The following is a 25,617-nucleotide window of genomic DNA, read 5'->3' on the forward strand; positions in this document are numbered from 1 at the left end:
TTAGTATCATACTGAATGGATTGGTGAACCGTTTCTCGTGGCCGGCATGATTCTCAGAGGGAAAGGCAAACCAGGCGAGGTGGTATTAAAACCCTGCCTGCCAGCATTTATATCTCACACATTATGCCGGCAGACATGAACCGCTTTGGAGCGAGGGAGTCGACACAGCGCTTTGAGCTAAATTAGTTTTGCCGAGTATGAACTGATTCTCCACTATCCCTTGAACAATTAAACCTTGCAATTGATTATTCACTCACCATGCTTCACATGTGGGAACCGATGCCATAATTTGTTGGAACCCGGGGTGCCACACTCCATTAATAAGTCGGTTGTCCAAACGGGGCTTGAATCATACCTGCTACCTCCTGAGAATTGCCCCATTCTAGGCCCCCGTCCTGAGGAAGATCTGCATGGCTGAGTTTGAAGTTTCCCTATTTTGCCGTTAAGCCGGATCGAAACGTCGATGCCACCCACCACCTAACCTGGACCATTTATTCCCTACCATCCCCCTTCCAACTAAAGGAGATATATCCCTTGGATTTCTGAAAATTATGTGAACTAAAGTGTGCATATTTGCATTGTGTTTGGACAGGTTACCTAGATTGTTTATTTGTTATCAGTCCCATGTAGAGTTTTGTATTTTATATGCCCCTTGATTTCCTTTTGGGAATTTCTTCCCTTTTGAATTTCCTTTCAACTCTTTCAACTCTCAAGCGCCCTCATTGCACGTTTTATTTGGAGCAACTCTTTCTTCTTATTTCTGCCCTACTAGGTTTTAAAACCTAGTTTTTATAAACAAAATAAATACATATTACTTTGAAGTAATTGTCCTTTGCACATCATGTATTCTCAAATGATAATGGTTGCATATAACCGTGAGCTGATTATTATAAGCTCAAAATGTTGAGTGGTTAATGTTTAAAAATTATTTTTCTTTGAGATATTGGTCTAGGACCACTGTTTTTTGTATCATAATATTAGACAAGCAAATCAATATTAAATTACCATTAGCAAGTTGGATGAGCAACTATGATCCAACCTTCGGATGGCATGTTCAGATAACTATATAATTATGATATACTTAGATTTGATCAACCAGACAACAATGGAGGTGGGGTATGAATAATGCACAGATCACAACTAGAGCTATACATATGTAATTCAGTTAGGGTAAGTGCGAATCGACACATGGTGAAAAGGCAAAATTAATTTGTGACCGAAACATGGTCTGCATGCTAATTTACCAAAAAAATACTAAGGAAGTACATATATCAAAGCCTCGTCAGGGTGGAACGCATTGCCTCGCCACTTGCGACTGGAACCCTCACACGCCATCTTCCGAAAAAAACTTAAGACTTTCTTATTCCCCAAATAATCGTCCGGTCCCCCCCCTCCTTTTGGATATCGCACTTCTACAGCGCGGGGATGCCTCCGGGTCACCAGGCGCTTTACAAATTTATAAATAAATAAATAAATAAATTTACGAGCATACATTTCTGGAAACAATGCTTCATCTTATGATGGCTACTGGCTAGCTAATATACATCAGTTCTAGGAAATTTTAACTTTTGGTTTGATTAAGGAGAGGATCGCATAACAACTAATGTATGGAGGACTAGGCAAGAGATTAGGTTATCTCAAACTGTAAGTACTCCACTCCCCCAAAAAGGATACATATTGAATTGGATCCTAATTCATATTATTGATATACAAAGTCTCCAAACAATGGAGGGTAGGAATGTTTAAATCACTTATAAGTCTCTATCAGATAGTATATCTCTCCAGGAAGCCTGATAATGCCAATAATTTAATCAAGGAGTTACTCAAATCATGGAAACTCTTGATAGATTGCACACCATATCATGCAGAGGAAAACGACACAGGACTGTTGGACATAAATCTAAAATTAACGCACACCATTACAAAAAAGATATAATATCAATAATGTGACCAACTAAGCTTTGTGACACTGTCTAGTACAGGAAGCAACGGCAGACAGGTTGTTGTCTAAAAAAACGTTTAAATTGTAAAAAAAAAAAGGCATGGGCAGAATTTAAATGACACTAGTGAACTTTGCGTAATTTCAGGAATGTTGCATGACGCTTGGTATGTCATACACTTACAAAGCTGTTTGAGGCAAAATTACTCTGCAGGAGCGTGGGAGTAATGTGAACAACTAGGATGTGAGCAGTTGTTGTTTGCAGCAATTGTGTTTCTTGTGCTATTTTTTTTTTTACAGTGAAATGAGTCCTCACAACAAAAACTGGCATGAAGACGCATTTATTTCCAAAATATAGCATTAAATGAAGGATTTGCATTTTGTGTAATTATCCTGAAATTCTATGCAATTACGCAAAAGCAATTGACACAAATGTCGCACACCCCTAAAAACGTTAGCTTAATAAAAACCTTTCCTCTCACAATCCTAGCAATTTCCAATGTTTTAAAGAGTATATCAAAGTAATATCCCTGAATATTACAAAAAAAGGTAATTGGTATCTCAGATATTTACGACAACGGAATTCCGAGGGAATCAAATAAGTCAGGGATAACCCCTCTCGTTAAAAAAAAAAAAAAAACTTTGTAAATGCAATCCACAAAGCTACATGTCTATCAAAAACATACATATCTTCAGCTCATGCCTAATTTAGCATGCATGCGGCATCGCTTGCAAAGGACTATGGTAACTACAAGGGGCTTGGAGACTGCCTAATGCTTACCATTTGTTGGCTTCATTGTCACTCTTATTTGCTACCTACTAATTGACCAGCGCATGCTGGTTTCACTTCCTTTTCTTTCATGTGGAGCATGGACCAAGTAGTGATTGCTTCATTTTGATTAGATTTCTTCTACTGCTTTGCTGTAATAGAGGTACTATTTTTATTTATTCTTCCCCTGAAGTTCCTCATTTTTTAGTAGCTTTTTTTGCTTCTTCCCTTCCACTCCTGTTGAATGTGAGGCTTCTTCCCTCCCCCTGCCTTGTTCATGTGGTTTCTAGGTTGTCATTTTTCTTCTTCCCTCCCACCCTTTTGTTGTCTGTGTTGCTTTTCCCTCATACTTCCTACCCTCCTGTTGTCTGTGTTACCCCATTGCCATAAGAGAAATACAGCGCTATGATGTGGCCAGAGTTGGTTATGTTATTGCGTTCGTCATCCGTGTTGCGGCTTCTGTCCCACTTCCTGTTATCTGTGTTACTTCTTCCCTCACACCTCCCGCCCTACTGTTATCTATGTTGATTTTCCCTGCCAGTTTCCACAATCCCACTGTCTGTTTGCTTCTTCCCCTACCACCTCTCACTTTCCTGTTGTCCGTATTGCGTATTCCCTCCCATCTACCATCCTCCCATTGTCTGTGTTATCCCCCCACCCACCATAAGAAAAATAATCACTATGAGGATGCCCATGATGGGCACATCATTGCACCTGTATTTTCTTATCCCTCCGCCAGAAGTTCATGTTGCCTCTTCTCTCCCAGTTCAAATCCTCAAGTTGTCTGTGTTGCTTCTTCCCTGCCACTTCCTACCATTTTGATGTCTGTGTTGCATTCCCCCTCCCACCTTCCCATTGTCTGTGTTGCCCATATCAATCATAAGAAAAAAAGTGCTAACATGTGTCCAGCTGTGCTTTTTTTTTATCTCCCACTGCCTGTTGCTATTTCCCTCACTTTTATTGTCCCTCCAAGCCTCCCTACTGGTGTACATGTTGTCAGCTCTAACCTGCCACAATGAAACAAAAGATATGACACAGCCAGCACTGGCCATGCCATAGTGCTTTTCTTCTAACTTTTAGCCTTGCTGCACGGTGGTCCCGCTGCTTTACATGGTTAAAAGACATTGTCAAAGTCAATAGCTCACGCATAGGTGAGACCTTTGTCAATGGCTGGTACTAAAGGTCCTGGAGAAGGCTGCAACTCTTCATGTTCAATCTTATATTGAGGACAACACCACTATAAGAGATACTGTATTTTGTTAGGTATACCGTGGGAGTGGGACCCTTTAAAGTCGGTCAGTCTCTTGATGCTTCTGATGATGATACACATGCGTACACAACCATAGGAGCACAGTCAAACACACAAACCAGTAAGCTGTAAAAAACATACACAAGCGCCAGGGCAAACTGTTTGCTCAGAAGCCCACATCCAGAGCTATTGAATATTGGTGTGACGAATACCAAGGCTAAGTAGACTTGAATCCACCTCAGCCTGCACGAGACACTATTTGCCCCATCTCATCTCAATCTTGTGGGTTCCTTTTTCATCCTGGCTTTCACTCTGTCACAGTGCTTCTGTATTTCTCTTCCTCCCCCTTTCCCCCTTGTGAGAGTTTCCCTGTCTTGCTCTGAGCCAAAGTCTTGTTGGGAACAAGGGCTGGTTCCCAACAATAAGTGGCTGTGGGTCCCACATGCACACAATGAATGCGATTTGACTCAGATCTCAGAATGATGCCTCTTGCTCAGTCCTGCACATTGTCAGCATGAGCTGTGTTAAAGAGCCTCTGAGAAGCAAGCATGTGTTCAGACTGTGGACTTATGGCGAACGAACAGCAGCACCAAAGGTGTAACACACAGTGCAGCTTAATAAACATGTTGAAATGTAGTTATCCAAATGGAGAGGACAGTACAGTTTTCCCAAGCTCTTATCCCCTAACCCTTTTCCAAACAAATTGGTATCAATTGGCTTCCCCCTTAAGAAGGAACTAGAAACGGACTGCACCTATAATGTTTGCTAACAAGAGTGGGCTTCAGAAAAGCAAAGTTTCTTTTTTAGGTGTGGCATTAGCCAAGAAATTTTAAATTATACTGACATATGTGTAATATACTTACTTATAGGGACTTTCAGCCACCTCTCTTCATCCATTGCTCTGTTGTTGTGTCATTCACATTTTGCTTATGTACACTACACCATATAGCATGACACAGTAGGTCAGCCTACTTAAGACACTTGTTAACTTCACTTTAAGTGACTGCAATTTGTTCTCTCAGACAAAGCACAACCGCAGATAAGCTAGATCCATTCAGTGCCAGAGTTATTGTTTTTAATTTGATTACTTTAGTGATGCCTTTGTTTTTAGAGCCTGGTGTGATAACAGGATGCTTCTGATGCACATTATCAGATACCCTCTCATGCCAATGCTGTTGTAAATTCCTTTTGCAATGTTTTGGTTTTCTGGCTCTTGCTGCTTCACAGCATACTAGATTGTATCCATTTGGAACTGTCCTGTTTTAAGCAATTCTCTTTTTACTTTTTTCTTTTTCTCCTTCTTTTGTTCCTTCTTTCTCGTTCATTTTTTCCTTCCTTTTTCTTTTATCGCTTCCCTTCTCTCTTTCCTTCTCCCTTTATCACTTCCCTTCACTATTTCTCTCTCTCTCTTTATCTCTTTTCTTCTTTCTTTTTCTTTTCCTTTTCTTTTTCCTTTTCGTTGTTCCTTCTTTTCTTTCTTCTTTCTTTCTCTTTTTCTCTCTTTCTTTCTCTTTCCTTTTTCCTGCCTGCTTTCTTTCTTTCTTTCTTTCTTTATTGCTTTCTTTCTTTCTTTCTTTTTCAAAGGCTAGAGGCTTGCAGGCAGAGCCATACTGATTGACTGTTTAAGTATTTCGCTTTCGTGATAGGGAGTAATGTAGTACTGTGTATATTTTTGTGAGACCATAAACTTTTTTGCATGTACCAAATTCTTTTTTTAGATTGATCGGTCCAGGCATATCATTCCCAAACAATAAGGTTTTGCAAAAACCATGACAAAATGAAAAAAGAATTGCAAGAAGGCTGGTGCCAAATGCAGCCCAATTGGCTTTGCCTATGCTTGTTTACAATTAGCCATGAACACTGGATTTTATGTTTCTTCACTGGACCTTGTCTAATCAATGTGGAGTGACAGGGTCCGGAAATCAGGAAGTGCCCGAAGGGCTGGTCTGGCAGGTCACTGTGTGGGCATTTTTTCAGCTGTTTGTAGATCTGTTTTATGGCTTGGCCAGCCGGTTCTGCTGTTGATTTCCCAGATATTAAAACAAAATTTGCATGAAGCAAGCTCAAATAAATGCAGTCTTCCTCATCTTTCAAAACACTTATACAGCTGCCCTTTGTACTGCTGACAGACGCCTGTAGCTCAGCAATTAGGATGTTGGGGGGGTTAGACATTGCAGTCTACCGATAAGTGGTCTGACTTAAGTTTGCGGTGGGCCACAAGTAAGTTAGGGGCAGTATTGTGGCTAGTTTCAGTTAAGCAGCAAGGAGACCAAAATGTCCGCCCTTCTAATTTGTTCTTCACATGCTCTAAATTAAAAGTTCTTCCTGTGCCTGCGCTTTTTCCAGCCTGCCTTGCCCAAGCTTAACCTTGAGCCAGCCCTCAGTTACAATTTTCCAATAGGAAGCTCAGGCTGGTTCTGGCAGGCGTGAACATGACTGCACCAGGATGTGCCAGCCAGAAGACATATAAGGCAGCCACCCAGAAGGATTTTTTTGGTCTCGCCTACGCAGTTCGCATGCGTTGCATAGGAGGACCTTTAGCAGTCGCTCTGCTCGTTTTGGAAGCACATACTCGTGCTTGTGGCGGCATTCAACTTGCGGGAGCGAGCAAGGGGCGTGACACAAGCATAAGAAGGTGCTTCCAAAAAGAGCAGGCTGCGAGTGCATGCACGCCCACCACTCCTGGGCCAGCAAACACACGATTGCAGTGCCAGCAGTGTGTTTTGCTTTCACTGTGACAAGCACACGTGTGCTTTGTAATTGTTTTAACATGTACCCCAAGGACTTAATCATGTTTAATACATTTTTGTTTTCCATGTATTTCTTGTTTATTTTTGTGGGGTGTAGCTATTGTATTAGAACGCTGAACCATGTTGGGCTCTAGGTTTTTGACCCAAGTAATGGATATAATTAAGCGCCTTTTTAAACTCCTATTCTCCCCTGCTGTACTATACATCCCCAAGAGTTTGTTTGCCCTTGCTATTCCCCAGTTCATGGATGTTTAAAGAAGGCACCGTTCTTGTTCTGAAATGGCTTGCATCCAAAAAGGGTGTGTAGCTTTAAATCTGATGATCTCTCCTTAGCAGACCCTTGCCTTCGGATGCCGAAGTGCAAGTCTTTTCAGCATTCCAGGTATTTAAAGATGTAGCCTCGACCTCTGTCCCTGTTTCCCACCTTTGGTTCTAACTTAGTAATTCTTTGCACCATGTCCACCCCCTGCTTGTTCAATGTGTTCTTACCGTGCGTCTGTGCTGACTTCGTTTTTTTACTACCATTCCGTCTTCAGTTTTCCCGCAGTCGCAGGTGTTTCAGGATTGTTTTTACATCCTTGATTAACTGTTTTCGCTTCTAAAGATATTTCCACCCCTTTGCGCTAAAGTGGGTTTTTAAAAATTAAAAGACAATTTCTGTCTTTTAGTTCATATTGTAACGCACCGTGAAGTGCTGGGTCTTGCCTTATGTTAGCCCTCCCCTATATAGCTGACAAGTCCCTAGCCCATGTTGTGAGGTTTAACCCTTAAAGCCAATTAGATCCGTGCCTCGCACAGCTCCTGTGGCGTGTAGCACTTAGTGGTGTATGCGTGATTGGGGGAGAAGGGAGACTTCAGAGGGTCCCACCACTGGCCACGTGATGCGGCTCCACCCCAGAAAAGAGCTGACCTCGCCCACCCCATCCATTCCCCTCATCTGTACCTCACAAAACTCTGTTTGGAGAGATTTCTCTCTAAGGAATCGAGCCGATCCTGCCGGAACCCAACTCTACATCACAAAGATTCTGGTCTATCCCTCCATGCGGGTGTCTCCCCGGGGAATCCGTCGTCCCCTATATGCATTAACTTGCTGAGGAATTTAGTCCTTTATGCTCGGGGTTTCATCTCTGGTTCTCTAATCACCACACTGCTTCTGTGTGTAGTAGCCCTTTGCAGAGTTGACAGAAGCCCCAGAATCTGCACCATGACCGGCGGTGAAACACGTACACATTGTACTGGGGTAGCTATCAGCGGACGGATGCTCGCTGGTTTGCAACCTCGGAAATGGACCTCCTGAAAGGGATCCTAGCTACCAATGATGTCTTGCTGTGTGTCCTCGGCATATATGGCTGTTCATGTATTGGGAATTGTCCTGTAAATGGATACCTTTATCGCCTGGCGGGCATTGGTTTGAATCGAGTAGTCTGCGATAGCAGCCCACTACCGTGCTTCCTCGGAGGTTGTACGGTTTATATGCAGAACACTTATACCAGACTGAAAGTGGAGGGGTGGGGCTACGTTGGCTCCATGTGGACGATTTATAATCCTAAACGTTGCAGCTTGTGTAGCCCACACATCACGTGCATGAATTGGCTTTTCTTTTGCCACCAGGGCTCTCCGCCCTCCCAAAACCGACCATCAGGTTGATTTAACCCCCACCCACCTATCCCCTTGCTATCTTTTCAGATTGCTTCCAGCCCATCCCCCCTGCCCAGGGCCTTTAAACCCAAAAGTTGAGCATTCAAAAGAATTCCATGAAGGAGGAGCCCCAGGCTGGGAGGGTCCAGCAGTGGAGACTGAAGATAGGGGCTGGGAGGAGTAGGAACTTTGTGTCAGCAGCGAGCACCAGGCAGTGTCACGTATTTTGTTAGAAAAGGTATCTTTAGAAAATATTTTTTCTCCCACCTTGTTAAGGTTACGAAATACAAATTAAATAGCGAAAGTACTTTTACCGTTTTAACCAGGCTTATGTTTGAGTGGGACTTTGGACAACTGTTGAACGGGTTTTGGCACTTTTCAGACCGCTCTAATTTTGGCAGATGGTGACTTTAAATTGCACCTAAAAAGAATGGCACTACTGTAGCGCCCCTCTTCCCCACCCCCAGGCTTCTCCTGTAGTAACAACCCATTAATTGAAAGGTCTATGGTCTGTCATTTGACCTCTGGATTCAAAGGATCGCTTTTAAAAACCTGCGTTAACCTAGCTGGTATTTAATTTGCCCTTCAGTATCTGTTACTCCGCCACATGCTTCAACTGATTTTTGCAGCGCCCCGACGCCCCCTGGTGGTCCTTGTTTATAGATATTGTAATAGGTGCATTGGGGTCGAATGAGGTAAATAAGAGTCGGAGCACACGCTTTCCTTCAACACGCCCTCTCGCGGTTTGTTCGTGTGCTGATCCTTTTATGTAGAAAATGCTGCTCACGTGCGAATGTTAACACCTAGAGGCTGCTTTTCAAAACCATAGGCGCTATAGATGTTTCCAGCCAGGAGCAGTCTTGCTTTTATTCGAGACCCTTTGATTTGACTTCCTTTTCCACTAACACATAGTTGTTTATTTGCCGTTCAGTCCACCATCGGCTGCATCACCAGCAGCGTTTCATTTAAAAGATGGGTTCTGCTCCAACTGGCCCCATGTTAAAGCACTGTACACAGAGTGCATACAACCTGGTGCTCATGCTGAAAGAGGCAACTGTCGCTTTCCATGTGGGCAATCAAAGTGACGCTCTTGGCAACCTCATGAATGGACTGGGGTAAGAGCAGCATAGAAGAGCCAAATAAGTATTCAGACCGCTTACAATACAATACAAGAACATCCACTTACAATACATGAGTACAACTGCTCTAAGATGCTAACAAATTAATGAACATGTTGCAAAGTTATAACAAGCATTTCAATAGCCAATAGGTCTCGCTTTTGGAACCTTATAAGTATTTAGTTATGCAGCACAATATCCTTGGTGCAACAACATCAACTGTTGCATGGCTACACACTTATATGGTCCCAAAGGTGAGACCTATTGGCTATGCCAATGCTTGTTACAATTATCAGGCAAACCATTCACAGCAGAAAAATTCTGTAGTCCGTCCCAGTCCTTTAAGACAAGCGCTGGTGCTGAGCACTGGAAACCACTGGCACAAATTATTCACTGACATAAAAAACACACACACAAAATGTACAGCACAGGCAAATGTAACACTCGCTTCAAATGTGCCTATAAAGACATCTGCAAGTTTTCCACATTGATGCAGCACAGGAAGTAGAATTTGATGTGTATACTTCCCTCAACCCGGTCAATAGAATTGTGAACCTAACACAATGCATATTTCAGCCATACAAACACCCCCACCCACGCATAAAGGAACTGCACAAGCTGGAGCTATTCCAGCTTTTCTCGTACACAAAAAGTAGAAGAGAAGACAGCTGCAATTCAGATTTTCCTCACTCAAGCTGCAGAAACAGGTACATCACATGCAACATCTTTGCATATTACACACACACACGTAAACACACCCACATGGACATGGATGTAGAGTCAGTGAGCCATGAATATGGCTGCAGAGAGACACAAACTGGGTACACTAGATTTGGTGAAAAAAAGAACACTATGTCAAAGATACTTTAACGGAGGCCCTGGGACAAGTGGACATAGACTGTGGGGCAAGCAGAGGTAAAAAAAAAACCTTGGTCAGAGAGAAACACAGACACTGTCATAGAGAGACACTGTAGTGGACATCAGGACATAGGGACTGTGGCACAAGGACAGTGAAACACAGACACTGAATTAGGGTACATAGACACTAGGACATAAATACACTGGGGCACACACACTCCGATAGGTCAGACAGTCTTTAACACAAGAAGGCCAAGCCATCTCAGAAACTGCACTTTACAAAGGCTGTATGAGATAACATATTTCAATGTTGGATTCCATTGCAGGAATAATGAAGGTTCACCCATAGACCTAAAAGAGTACTTTGAAAGTAAATTGCTTATAGAGACAGACCTATTAAACTCAGAGTCTCTGTTGCAGTAAAAGGTGACTGTTTGCTAAGCTTGTCTCAAAAGAAGCTGCCAGTGTGCAAATGCAGGCCAATGAGCTAATGGTGCAGGATTTAGGCCTTACAAAAGAATTGAAGAAGTGTTGTATTGTCTACACGGGTACTTCCATGAAATCAAACTAAAAAAGATGCCAAACTTGTTATATGTAAGGTTATGAACATACCAATTACTATAAAGGGAAAACTCAAACTAGAGATAAAAAAATACTAGATTTGCATGTCATAGAAGCATTGAGGTCACACATTGTTTGGGTCCTATTGTTGTGGTGAGCAAACAAGAAGGAGCAATTCACCCCTGCATTGATTTGAGAAGTCTGAATAGAAATGTCATTGAGGGCAAGCATTCTTTACCAATAATTACTGAAATGATTTCTGAACTTAAGTATACCTGAGTATTCAGTAAACTTTATTTGACATTGGTATAACATCAAATCAAATTACATCCTGATTCTCATGATCTCACAGTATTTGTAAAACTGTTTGGTACATTTAGGTTCATAACAATGCCTTCATGCGGAATTACTGAAGTATCCTTCTTTCACAGAGTTATGGATTGGGTTGGAAGGTGTTCAATAATTCCAAGATAATTTGTTGGTTTTTCGGAAGGGTGTGAATCAACATAATACAATAATGAGAGTGGTGCTGGATATATTGCAAAGGAATGGTTTAACATTAACACCCATGAAATGTTCTTTTGGGAAATCTGGAATTGAATATTTGGGTCACTGGGTAACTCAAGAAGGTGTAAAGCCAAAGGAGAATCTTTTGAATAGTGAAGTAGAGCTAAGAGGTCCCTGAAATAAAGTACAGTTCATGTCATAGCTGGGCATGGCTGAGGTCTACAGCAGATTCATCAAGGATTTTTTAAGCAAATCATTCAATACAAGACGGTTGTCATAAAAAGATTTTGTATATGATTGGAATGAGGAGTGCAAATGTGTGTTTGTTGGGGTAAAAATGAAATACTGAGTGTGCCGTGTTTACAAGCTTTTGACTGTGACAAGTATTGCGGCATTAGAACAGATTCAAGTGAAATAGGTTTGCGAGCCATTCCAATGAAAGAAGGTAAACTTTAACTTTTGCATCAAGAGCTCTAAGAGATATTGAGACGAAATTCTCAGTGGCGGAAATGGAAGCTCATAGTGTATCTTGGGCTATAAAGAGATTCAAACAGTTCCTGTGTGGAAGGAGATCTGAAGTGGAATCAGACCATAAGACTTTAAGGGAGATTTCCAACAAAAAAGGTATAGATAATGTACTGAACAGTATCTTTACAAAAATATGATTTTATTGTTCAATATTTGCCAGGCATAAAACATGTTAGTGCCAATGGTCTAGGCATAATGGGTAATGTCAAATCTGTTGCGGTGGAAGAAGATGACTAGTGGAATAATGTTAAGACTGGTGAAATTAATGCTCAGGAGAAATGGTTTGCTTAAAGTATCTATTGATGGTGTTTTAAGGAATTTTTCTGACTAAGCAAGAAATGATTGCCAGAAAAAACACATTACCGAAACGGTACTTTAGGCATCAACCCCTTGGTAGCTTGACACAGAAAAGTCAAGCTTATCTCCAGAGGCAATGTGTAAAGCATATGTGCAACACACTCACACAGAAACACAATGAATACACCACAAAAGAGACTCCACATAAGGTTTATAAAACAATATAGTATAATGTGCAAAAAACAGACCAAAATGACATAATCATTAAAAAAACTGGTAATGCTATGCCAATTTTTTTTTTTTTTACTTTTATTTATTAAGATTTTGCAATTTATAGAAGTACAACTTAATGCCCATCAAGAGACAAGGTCTCAAATAATCTCAGATTGCTGCATCAGAAAAACAAATTAAATCAAAACAAAAAAACATGGTACAGATTACTTCCTAAGAAACACAATTTAGTCATTTCAGTCATACATCTTGTTTAGACAGGTCACAGATTATCATCCAAGTGTTTGATATATATCACATGCATAATCCCTATAGCAGAGATGATATTATAAACTAGGTATTCTAAGATATGTCCAGGTTCACAGAGATTCCCCCAATAGGAGTCTCTTTTCAAACCTGGAGCAGCTCCTATTTTCATGTATCCATTACTCGCCCTCTAAATCAATATGTTACATCAGCGCTGTCAAAGGGAAACATATGCTTATACATCACACCCCCATTTTGTATGAACAGTATCATAAGTCAATACCTGTGCAGAGGTTTCTAGCCAATCTATAGGGGATGCGCCTGCAAGAAAGCCTTTAGAGGTTGCCAGATGTCTTTCTGGTGTGAAGCCAGTGGCTGCAGCGTGGCATATATTTCACTTGTGGTGTCACAATATATCAGTTCACGGATCCAGGCCTTCACAGTTAGGGTCTGCGCACTACCCTAATGTAGGGAGACTTACAGTTTTGCAAAAAGTAAGGCAATTGCAGGAAATTGTCACACTCCTTTCTGTAGAGGCTTAATGTACACCAGCTATGCCATCAGTGCCATAGACTGTAGTGTGTGTTCAATCATCAGGAATAATTGTCGGAAGACCTCCCCCAATATTCTAGAATGAGGCCAAAATTCCAGGCTAGATTTGAAAAGCCCAACTGATCTGCAGCACATCTGGTATATGCATGAGAAGTTTTGGGATCCATTTTGGCTAGAAGGTACGGTATGTATGCCCGATGCAAATATTTAAAATGTAGCAGTTTATGATAGTGGAAGCCTACGTCCTGGTCCCAAGGCTTGGCGTGCTTTACCTCCTGCCGCTGGGTGGAGAACCAGGGGTGAATGGTATAAACGTGATACCAAATGTGCCCCATCTGATGTTGTGATAATTAATGTAAGCAGTGGAAAATGTGGTGGCTCAGCTGTTGCAGTTCGGAGTGCTCCCTTTAATGAGCATCACACCCTGTGTAGGAGGAATGTATCCATGTATGTCACATCTCTTTTCGAAGTGAGATCTTCTACAGTTCGTAGGTGCAAATTATTTAAAAAGTCGCCATTGGTGCACAGTCTGTATCGGGCTAGAGTGTGTTTAGTGAGAGTGTCTGTTGTGGGGGGTAACCAGAGCTTATCAGCTAATGGTATATGTGGGGAGTATAGGAGCTCTGCCTGTAGGCATCGCCATAGCTTCAACCAGGCCCAACAAGCGGTAGGCAATGTCTGAATATCAGCAGGTTTCCGTGGTAGTCCCTTAGGTAGTGATGGAGCAAGGTTTCACATATAAAGTGACTTGCTCGTACTCAACCCTCTCGATAATAATATTAATGTACTAACTAACATGTTTTGTCTCATTAATATTGCATTACACGACATATGAGGCATCTAGAGGAAGCCTGCCAATGTGCTTTTACTAATTATAATCCGCTTGCACTAAAATGGCTGCTGCTACGCAGGATTTCTACTGCGCATGCGCCTGTCATGCTCACGTGATATGCTTGGTGGGAAAACTTCTGCTTTTGCGCAATAGAACTAAGATGGCCGTTATGTGTCCTAACGTGCAAGAAGCTTGCATCGCTGCTTTGCTAAGCTGTTTGTTTTCGCTTAATATTTAATGCAATAGTATAAAATATAATAATGGGAATAAGGTAGAAAGAAGTGGTATACAGTGCATTCATTTATTCTGTGTCTCTAAAACTGTTTCTTTTCTATTTTTACATGTTATAAAACAGGCTTAAATGTTTTTCTGAACTCCATCTTTGGAGAAACTGCGCATGCGCAACAAGTCTTGAAGCCACAGAAGCTGGAGCCTTGAATCTAAGCCAAGACGGACATGGAAGGCGGAGAAGAGTGAACTCCTTGCCTTGCCAGAGGAAGCTGAATTGATTGAAATGTTTAAAATGATTATTGATACATTTCACTACCAGGCGGAATAAAAGAACATGGGTAGATATAGTTATGGGAGGGAACGACTTAAATACATGATTGACAAGTTGCTTCAAGAAAAATATGGTGTAATGGCTACTCCTCGTTTTTGTCCCAAAAAATTGTGGGATTCACACATTTGCAACACTTGGGGGTGGTACACTGACCTGAAATATAGTATAACTAGGGTAGGCTTAGTTAGCTAGATTATCCGACTTGTCCGAATAGCTGACCTGTCACTGACCCAACGCACTCAATAGGTGATCCACAGCAGAGTTGCTGGCGGAGCACTCTGTCAGAAGATTCGATAACCCAATCGGGGTTATGGGAAGGAGATCGATGACCCAATCGGGGTTCGACTGTTAGCTGCAGAGAGGGTTTACAGTGCTGGCGTTTTGAACTTTAGCTGTGGTGCAAGTCTTAGCCTGTGGTGGTCCTGTCCTGATTCAATTTGGTCCGTATCCTGTCCTGGTTCTGAATCTGGCTTGTACCTGTTCTTTTCTGCTGACACCTGTACTTTGGAATTCTATTTCTTGTCTCAGCCTATGACCAGGGTTGGTCATCACACCATTCTAGGTAACTATTAAGTGTGGGTTTGTCATTGTACTGTTTTCCCTTTCTCTTACCCACCCTCTGTTTAAATGCTTAACGACATTTTTCTCACCAAATCATTTTTTTGCAAATGCTTATGTTTTAAAATCTGCATTAGTTTAAAACAAGAATGAGAAATTAATTTAAGTTCATGTTTATAACTTTCAAACATTTTCTTAGATAAAGATTTTAAACTTTTCCCGGGTTTGTGGTTATTCATGAAATGCTAAATATTATTATTGCTATCTATTTTCTATTTTCTCTCTAACTCCCTTGATCCTTTAGGACTATAGGTATTGGATTGGTAAGATAAATGGTATAAAAATCCAAATTGTAAAAATTTCCCAATTGATTGAGTGTAGGTTTACCTGTTTAATGTATACATAGATATATGGGCCCAGGTGAGTATGTTGAGCAGGTGAGCCCACGCTCTATCAGTAGTATAGCTGAAAGTGAGTTTGGGTATACCTGGTAATATTCTGGCTTTAGATATTGAAGATGGATGTCCATGTGATACCAATAATATGTGAAGTGGATTTGTGCGAATAGATAATATAAATAGAAATCAGGGACCACAAATCCTCCTTGGTGATATGGCATGATTAAAGAATTCCACCCTATGTGCAGATGCTTGCCTGCCAATATAAGTCAGATGAGTAAAGCCCGTAGTGTATCAAAAATCGTTGTGGTGAGTGCAATGGGAATTTTTTTAAAAGAGATATAAAAAACGTGGAAGTACCACCATTTTTATGATGGCAATTCTGCCAGTTATAGAAAGAGAAAGTTTGATTCATAGTTCAACTTGCATTGTAAGATTGTCTATTGCTGGCCCGTAGTTGAGGGGGACTGCCTCGGATGCATTACAATGCAAATAAATGCCTAGATATTTAGGGGGTCAATAGACCACCGCAATGGGAAGTCAATGTTGAATTGGGTGATGGCCGGAGTCAGCGGGAATACCTCTGATTTGGTCCAGTTGATGGTTAGATCTGAGTAGATTCCAGATTGTGCCACCTCGTGCAATAGTGGTCATAGGTTAGTACTTGGGTCTCGTACAAAGAGCATCACATCATAGAATGAAGTCACAAGTGGACCTATGTGGAACCTCAGCCCGCGGTGAATATGTCTCTCCTGGATGTAACGCGCTAGGGGGTCCATAGCTATAATAAATAGCAAAGGCGAAAGGGCGCAGCCCTGTCTAGTGCCACGTGTGAGAATGAATTTGGGGGTTATCTTGCCATTCAGTTTAAGGCGAGCAGCAGGGGCGGCATACAGAAGTCAAATTAGATTGGTGAAGCAAACAGGGATCCCCAATTTCTGTAACACCGCATATAGAATTAAGAATTCCAGTGACATACATCATAAAATCAGGGCAATAAATGGAGCAGGTTATGAAGAGACACATGAATCAACAATAATGTGCATATAATGCCATCCTGAAAGAATACTCATTATCCTGATACTGTAGTGATTGAAATGAGTTACATTAGGACACCAGGGCATGAAATTCAGTGGTTGGGTTATGGTAGAAAAAACAGGAATCCCCATACTTCAATGCAGCACATAAATCACTGAATATCACCATACAAAACAGAAAGCACAGCGCGTCTGCGCCCTGACTGAGCTTTATGAGGTAATTAGGCTTTAAACAGAGGGCACAGCAGCTCCTGCGTGCCTATTATAGTGACTACGGTAATTAAAGAAGTCTTCCTCAGTGAACAAGCAGGTGCCTCTGTCGAGGCCCCTCCGTACCTGCCCTTCTATTCTAGATGGGGCGGTAATGCTCAGGGACCATGAGAAACAGCACAGCAATGTGTATCGATGGGAATCCGAGGTCTGTATGGGGGTTCGAAATGCGGTCTTATGGGGGCGGGACAACGGTGGAGACAGCGCAGCCCCGCTTTCACCAATACTTGCAAATGCGGGCCGTAGTCATTGTTAGGCCTGTCTCAGAATGCATACAGCAAAGCAGCAGTACATTCAGCTGATCCCTTTTGAAGGTAGGAATGGCTCACCCTCTTTTAAGTTCCAGCACAAGCCCTTCAGGTGCTTGGGACCAGAGCAGGCACAAGGAAAAAAAAGTATGATGCAGCGGAATAGATCCAACAAACTTAATTCTCAACCTAACAGATATCTAAATTATTCCATCGGAAAAAGTACACTTTTTAGAGAAACCAATCATTTTATTTGTAAAGGCACTCACACTGGTTTTTTAGATCAGATGCATATCGCTCCACATCCGTTTTTATATATATATATACACACACATATATGTTTTTAGAAGCACATCAATTGCGAACATTTACATCAAATACGTTAATAAAAACACAAATAATGATACAAACAAAATCGATACATTTCTATCTCGCAATATGGAGTCCTTGCTGCCCTAATATTTGTGTGGCTGCGGGTGACCGATTATTCCGCAAACAACTATAAATCGCAGCCAATCAAGAAAGACAACTCTCTCATCAACACTTGCCAGGGGACACACATATTTCAACCCTATGTCTATTATAGGCTAGTGTTATAAGTTTTCTTTATAAATACAAATCACAATAATATGGGCTTCTTTTCAATGTGAAGTCGACGCGTTTCAGCCCATTTAATCTGGGTCTCATCAGGACTAGGGACTTAAGGACACTTCGCCGGTACCGCTGTTTTAATATGGGCACGGACACCTCTGGGCTACACCCCAACTGCTTTTACACCGACAATATGATGTCGGATAGCCGAGCTCCTTTGTCCTTTTTTTCTATGTGGTCCTTGGACTAAATAATCTGATACTCCTCGCCCATGGCTGTCAATGTTACGGGAGAATCTAATGTCAGGATTCTAAGTTACCAGGTCCTCTCCAAGAGTATGCTGATGGCGCCAAGCAGAATTGGGTCAGCACACACACGCTGCTGATGCCGGATGGAGAGTTCTCGCAAGAGGAGCCAGAGCACTGCTCCTCTGGCCTCGGCCAGTCTCAGAACTCCTTAGGAAAGTTCCTGGGGCACCCCTCTCCCAGTGAATGGGGCAGAGCTAGTGGGAACACACAAGCACTGCAGTGGTTCAGTGAAAGGTGGAGTGCTCAACATACATTATCCATCGGTCTAGGGAGTGATCCACACACACTGTAGTGAGGAGTGGGAGCAACCACATAGTTGCAGTTCACAATGCTTACCATGCACTGAGCTTTGATGAGGTAAGAAGGTGTAGATAGCGGTCGCCATGCATTGGTTTCTTGGGAAACACTGGGGGCACTAAAGCAGGGAGGCCATCACAATGAGTCAGCGAGCTATGTGGCGACTTATCCTGGCAGCCGAGCAGGGCTGAGTGAACCCCACAGTTAGGGAACAACTGGCAGTAGGGCAAATAGCAAAAAAGCAATCCAGTACTTCCTTTCGGCCACCCAGCATGTAGCAGGTAGCAGGGCAACAGCAAAAGAGCAGTCAAGATGAGTCCATCATGGGGTCACAGCCCCTGCACTTATACTCAAAATGTCTTTGATGTAGAGCTGACTTCAAAAGAAAGAAACCTTATGTGTGCACATCACTTTCTTTCAATCCCAGCTCTGACTCAAGATGTACAGTAGGGGGTAAATCAGCCTTTTTGTGTGAGGGCAGGACACAGCCTCTACATATGTAAGTGCACCTGTCTCCCTCTCTCCCAGCCCAGAAAGACTATCACTATGCACATGGATGCAGATGCCTCTCTTGTCACACCCACCCCTTCCTGGGTTATGGCTGTCTGGAAAGTATGCACAAAGTGTAGCTGTCAACCAGGCGCAGTTGTGGATTGGTGTCAGGCTGCAAAGCACACAGGGCCGAATTATATGTCTGGCAGTCCTGGCTTGGCAGTTCGGGCTGGACTGTTCCCATGAGGCACAGGGTCAAGATTGATTTGCATATGGCCAGGTCTAAACTGGGGTGCCATGGTGAGCAAAAAAAGGATGGATTTAACCCGGATCTCATGACTGGGGGTGAACGTTTTGATTTGTTCTGCATTCCATCCATCAACTGTGTGTATTTTGCTTTCTCTCCCTTAGTGTGCCGGGTATGCCCAGATGTGGGTCCCGGGCTCACTCTGCCACTGGATTCAAGCTAACCTTGCTGATGAGGGGTCCTAGGATGCTTGTTTCCGGTCCAGGGAGGACCTGGCTTGGCAGATCGGGCTGCACTGTTTCCATGAGGCAGATGTGCATATGGCCAGGTCTAAACTGGGGTGGCATGGTGAGCAAAAGAATGAAGGATTTAACCCAGATCACTTGACTGGGGGTGAATGTTTTGATTTGTTTTGCATTACGTCCATCAACTGCATGTCTTTCACTTTCTAATAGTGGCATTTCTAAAATAGCAATACAAAATCCACCTACACCAGTAAGCATGATTTATCACCACCATTCTAAGCATACCAAACATGGCAGCGCTACTCCTTTCAGATCAGGAATTACCACCTAAACAAATATATGGGAATCCCAAGCCTAGCCTATGAGAGGAGTAGGCCTCAGAGTAGTGAGAGAGAAAATAGTGTGTTTGTCACTACCAGGGCATGCCACACAATAAGGGCACTTGTCCTACCTTTTACTTACACAGCACCCTTTCCATCTGGCTACTTAGGGCCTATCTTAGGGGTGACCTGTATGTAGTAAAAGGGGAGTTTAAGGCTTGGAAAGTAGTTTTAAATGTCAAGTCAATGTGGCAGTATGCTGCACACGCAGGCACTGCAATGGCAGGTCTGAGACAGATGTGTAAGGCTACTTCTGTGGGTGGCAAATCTGTGCTGCAGGCCCACTACACACATCCAATTTACAGGCCCTGGGTATATGGGATACCACTTCACAAGGGCCTTACAAGTAAATTAAATATGCCAAACGTATGTAAACCAATCATAGCATGTTTTAGGGGTGAGAGAACATACACTTTATAACTGATTAGCAGTGGTAAAATGCCCTGAGTCCTAAAGCCAACAAAAAAAGATAATAAAATTAGGATGAAGAAGGCTAAAAGTTTGGGGATAACCCAGCAAAAAGGGCCAGGTCCAACACCTCCTTACTCTTTTAGATTGAAATTGATGGAAGTAGCATATGAGGGTCATTTAGGTTGCACTAAAACTACTTGGTGGTCAAGAGATAAGGAAGTGTGTACAATGTCAACTGAGTGACAAATTAAGGAAATCTCGTTTGCCTCCAGTGATGTTTATCGAACTGCCTCAACAACGGAGAGATGAAATACGTTTAGGCAGTATACGTCCTATACAAGAAGGTATGCATTTGAGTTAATTGGTTGTACTTATGCATCTGTTTTCAAAATGGCTGGAGTTTGAAATTGTCATGATATCCCTACTGGCAGATTAATACAACTTTTAGATCAAATATGTTTCCAGAGAAGGCTCCCCAAAAAGGGCATTAACGGATAATGGTGTGCAACTTGTCTTAAAAGAAATTGAGAGATATTTGGAGGACAGTGATATTGAATATATAAAGTCCTCATTGTACCATCTGGAAGAAATGTGGCAATTGAGAAGTTTAATCATGTGTTTAACGAATGCATTCAGATAGCGAAAATCAATAATCTAAACTGTATGAAATAGCTAGGAAAGTGTGAATATACTGGATGTCTTCACATACTAGTACAGAGAGATCCCCTTTTGAGCTTTTTAGGGGGGGGGGGGGGGGGACGGAATACCAAATGCCTCTTAGTTGGATGGTTTGGAATAAAAGGGCCTGTGATGGCTACCCTAAGGGTGATTGGTGTGAAAAAAAGACAGAGCAATGCATAGAAACGAAGAATCTCATGACAGAAGTAAAGCAGTGGGGTGGAATCCGGTACACATTGAAGATTATGTAGTGATCAAAGTTCCCGTGGGAATTACTCCATTTCCCAAGTTCAAATGTCATTTGAAAGAGTTTGAGATATACAGCAGGTCAGTGAAAACACCAGATGCAAGGGTCTCAAACTTACATCAAATAAGTAGATTCAAAGATGCAATGTGAATAAAACTAATAATAGTATGCAGAAATGTAAACCTGGAAATTTCAAAACAATAATTGTGATGGATAATATGGTGATGTTCATCTTAGTTCTTTTCTGTATGTAGGCAACCTTTCTAGGTAAATTATTGCTGTCTTCTATATTTGACTATTCATTCGTTGATGTTGTTTTGTAAGAGGAAAGACATGAAGTAAGTAATTCCAAGGTCCTAGAATTTGAAATACTGTGATTGGAATGAATTGTTTGTACTGGCCAATGACCAGTTGCAATCGGATTTTAGATATGGGAAGATGGCATTCTTTAGCCTAGAAATTTCATCTAATAAATGTAATCTTACCTCACATTTCTTGTGCCTGCTGTGTCCCGCCCCTGGACTCCACAGTGTTGTTGTTAACTAAATTAATGGTACTCATTTCATCCACCTCAGAACGATGTAATCCTCAGTTGATACTGCCTGGACTCAAGCAAGTGACAAGCAGTTTACATGGATCTCTGCACACTCTCTTTCCTCATAGCTACATTGTTGTTAACTAAATGAATGGTACTTATTCAGCCACCTTAGGATAATGTAATCCTGAGATGATCTGCCTAGATTTAGGGCATTGTACACAGACTTCTGTAATGGGTGCTCACTTCAATGAACTACCTAAGCGGTATTATTAACATTTTTGACACAAGATGTCCATTGTTGTTTAGTATTTAAAATGTATGAAGCCACCAGAAGTGTTTTTCAAACAATACTAATCACGTTTATAAACACTTCTTATGACATGCTACCTCCAGTGTTCCAAAGATAGTGCAGATGGGCCAAGTGACTTCAATGTTTCCATGTTTTTAAAGTTTTAAGGAAAAATGACAGTCGTAAGTCCCCCTATACATTAAATATTTCATGTATACTGTGGTTATATTAAGATTCTATTGGACTAAGCAAGCTATTTTACGAAAATTATCTGCAAAGCTACTAATTATCACACATTTCACGTAAATATACTTTATAAAATTCCTTCATAAACTGAGGCTAATAAAATCTCAAGACCCCAACAATTCTGAATTCTGTTTATTCATTGGCTGGGTGCAGTGTCTATTGAAATGGTAGGAGAGGGAAACTGAGAGTCAATGGCCCCGATTTTCGCAAAAGGCATGAAACGCCGCAGCTAAAAATGTTGCGCTGCATTGTGTGACAGGGAGGGAGCAGGAGAGCGTCATATCTACACAGATATGGCTCTCTCCTCCCCATCTCCGTAGAGCCAGTGCCGAATTCAGCTGCCTAGTGCCAGGCACACACCTTAGTGCCCTAGTGCCAGGATGCGTACCTGAGTCTTCCATAGGTTTTATATAGGAAGGAAACTGCTCCTATACAAAATACTACGGCTAGGCACACTTTAAAACTTTTTTTACTTTGTATGTGCGCTGCTCATTTCAGCATGCATGTGAAGTCGGCAAAGAAAGGAGAAATAAAAACATTTCTCCTCTTAACACCTGCTTTGTAATGGAGTTAACGTTTGGTGCTAAACCCTGTCTTCTATTGTTTTTGGTAGGGTTTTGCTTCAAAAGGCATGGGTGGTAGCAAGGCAACGCCCATGTACCACCCATGTAACGCCACCTTGTCGCTAAGTAACGCAAAGCCGTGCTTTGCGCTGCTTTGCATTATTTTCAGGGTACTTTCCAGTGAAAAATACGTTTTGCACTGGAAAGGTATTTAGGAAAAAAACATTTTGTGACCACCGCAAAATGTTTGTAAATCTTCCTCAAAAGCTTGCTGTTTTGTGGAACATCCGACCTAAGCAGAGCGGTCATACCGCATTGCTCGCTCTCTGGGGCATCTAGCTTGATTTTCAAGCACTTTTAACAATCCTTCGTTTTTGTATTTATTTTTATTTTTAATTTCGTTTTCCCTTGTTTTTAATTGCTGCTCCTCATACCTGCATCCTAATTGTAAAACCACCGCGTTTTGCGGGTCCTGGGTCATTTAGTTGCTGCCCCTCGGCAGTTGGGAAGTTCGGCGGCCATATTGGGTGAGGGGAAGGACGCCGGGCGTGCAGTACACGCTCTAGCGCCAAAGGAAGCTCAACCTCCTCTTAAGGAAGGTAAGAGCAGGGCTCGGTCTTGCTGTTTTGTGGAACATCCGACCTAAGCAGAGCGGTTATACCGCATTGCTCGCTCTCTGGGGCATGTAGCTTGATTTTCAAGCACTTTTAACAATCCTTCGTTTTTGTATTTATTTTTATTGTTAATTTCGTTTTCCCTTGTTTTTATTTGCTGCTCCTCATACCTGCATCCTAATTGTAAAACCACCGCGTTTTGCGGGTCCTGGGTCATTTAGTTGCTGCCCCTCGGCAGTTGGGAAGTTCGGCGGCCATATTGGGTGAGGGGAAGGACGCCGGGCGTGCAGTACACGCTCTAGCGCCAAAGGAAGCTCGACCTCCTCTTAAGGAAGGTAAGAGCAGGGCTCGGTCTTGCTGTTTTGTGGAACATCCGACCTAAGCAGAGCGGTTATACCGCATTGCTCGCTCTCTGGGGCATCTAGCTTGATTTTCAAGCACTTTTAACAATCCTTCGTTTTTGTATTTATTTTTATTTTTAATTTCGTTTTCCCTTGTTTTTAATTGCTGCTCCTCATACCTGCATCCTAATTGTAAAACCACCGCGTTTTGCGGGTCCTGGGTCATTTAGTTGCTGCCCCTCGGCAGTTGGGAAGTTCGGCGGCCATATTGGGTTAGGGGAAGGACGCCAGGCGTGCAGTACACGCTCTAGCGCCTAAGGAAGCTCGACCTCCTCTTAAGGAAGGTAAGAGCAGGGCTTGGTCTTGCTGTTTTGTGGAACATCCGACCTAAGCCGAGCGGTCATACCGCATTGCTTGCTCTCTGGGGCATCTAGCTTGATTTTCAAGCACTTTTAACAATCCTTCGTTTTTGTATTTATTTTTATTTTTAATTTCGTTTTCCCTTGTTTTTAATTGCTGCTCCTCATACCTGCATCCTAATTGTAAAACCATCGCGTTTTGCGGGTCCTGGGTCATTTAGTTGCTGCCCCTCGGCAGTTGGGAAGTTCGGCGGCCATATTGGGTTAGGGGAAGGACGCCGGGCGTGCAGTACACGCTCTAGCGCCTAAGGAAGCTCGACCTCCTCTTAAGGAAGGTAAGAGCAGGGCTTGGTCTTGCTGTTTTGTGGAACATCCGACCTAAGCCGAGCGGTCATACCGCATTGCTTGCTCTCTGGGGCATCTAGCTTGATTTTCAACCACTTTTAACAATCGTTCGTTTTTGTATTTATTTTTATTTTTAATTTCGTTTTCCCTTGTTTTTAATTGCTGCTCCTCATACCTGCATCCTAATTGTAAAACCACCGCGTTTTGCGGGTCCTGGGTCATTTAGTTGCTGCCCCTCGGTAGTTGGGAAGTTCGGCGGCCATATTGGGTGAGGGGAAGGACGCCGGGCGTGCAGTACACGCTCTAGCGCCTAAGGAAGCGCGACCTCCTCTTAAGGAAGGTAAGAGCAGGGCTCGGTCTTGCTGTTTTGTGGAACATCCGACCTAAGCAGAGCGGTTATACCGCATTGCTCGCTCTCTGGGGCATCTAGCTTGATTTTCAAGCACTTTTAACAATCCTTCGTTTTTGTATTTATTTTTATTTTTAATTTCGTTTTCCCTTGTTTTTAATTGCTGCTCCATATACCTGCATCCTAATTGTAAAACCACCGCGTTTTGCGGGTCCTGGGTCATTTAGTTGCTGCCCCTCGGCAGTTGGGAAGTTCGGCGGCCATATTGGGTTAGGGGAAGGACGCCAGGCATGCAGTACACGTTCTAGCGCCTAAGGAACCTCGACCTCCTCTTAAGGAAGGTAAGAGCAGGGCTTGGTCTTGCTGTTTTGTGGAACATCCGACCTAAGCCGAGCGGTCATACCGCATTGCTTGCTCTCTGGGGCATCTAGCTTGATTTTCAAGCACTTTTAACAATCCTTCGTTTTTGTATTTATTTTTATTTTTAATTTCGTTTTCCCTTGTTTTTAATTGCTGCTCCTCATACCTGCATCCTAATTGTAAAACCACTGCGTTTTGCGGGTCCTGGGTCATTTAGTTGCTGCCCCTCGGCAGTTGGGAAGTTCGGTGGCCATATTGGGTGAGGGGAAGGACGCCGGGCGTGCAGTACACGCTCTAGCGCCTAAGGAAGCTCGACCTCCTCTTAAGGAAGGTAAGAGCAGGGCATGGTCTTGCTGTTTTGTGGAACATCCGACCTAAGCAGAGCGGTCATACCGCATTGCTCGCTCTCTGGGGCATCAAGCTTGATTTTCAAGCACTTTTAACAATCCTTCGTTTTTGTATTTATTTTTATTTTTAATTTCGTTTTCCCTTGTTTTTAATTGCTGCTCCTCATACCTGCATCCTAATTGTAAAACCACCGCGTTTTGCGGGTCCTGGGTCATTTAGTT

The 25,617-nt window shown here is 42.5% G+C and overlaps 1 protein-coding gene across 1 annotated transcript in view; it reads right to left on the reverse strand.

Annotated features, from left to right (window-relative positions):
* LOC144762748 (uncharacterized) overlaps positions 1-25,617 on the reverse strand; it is a 712,524-nt gene that overhangs the window by 163,614 nt on the left and 523,293 nt on the right. The window lies entirely within an intron of this gene.

The sequence above is a fragment of the Lissotriton helveticus genome, chromosome 6 (genome assembly GCF_964261635.1).
Source record: "Lissotriton helveticus chromosome 6, aLisHel1.1, whole genome shotgun sequence".
NCBI classification, from domain to species: domain Eukaryota; kingdom Metazoa; phylum Chordata; class Amphibia; order Caudata; family Salamandridae; genus Lissotriton; species Lissotriton helveticus.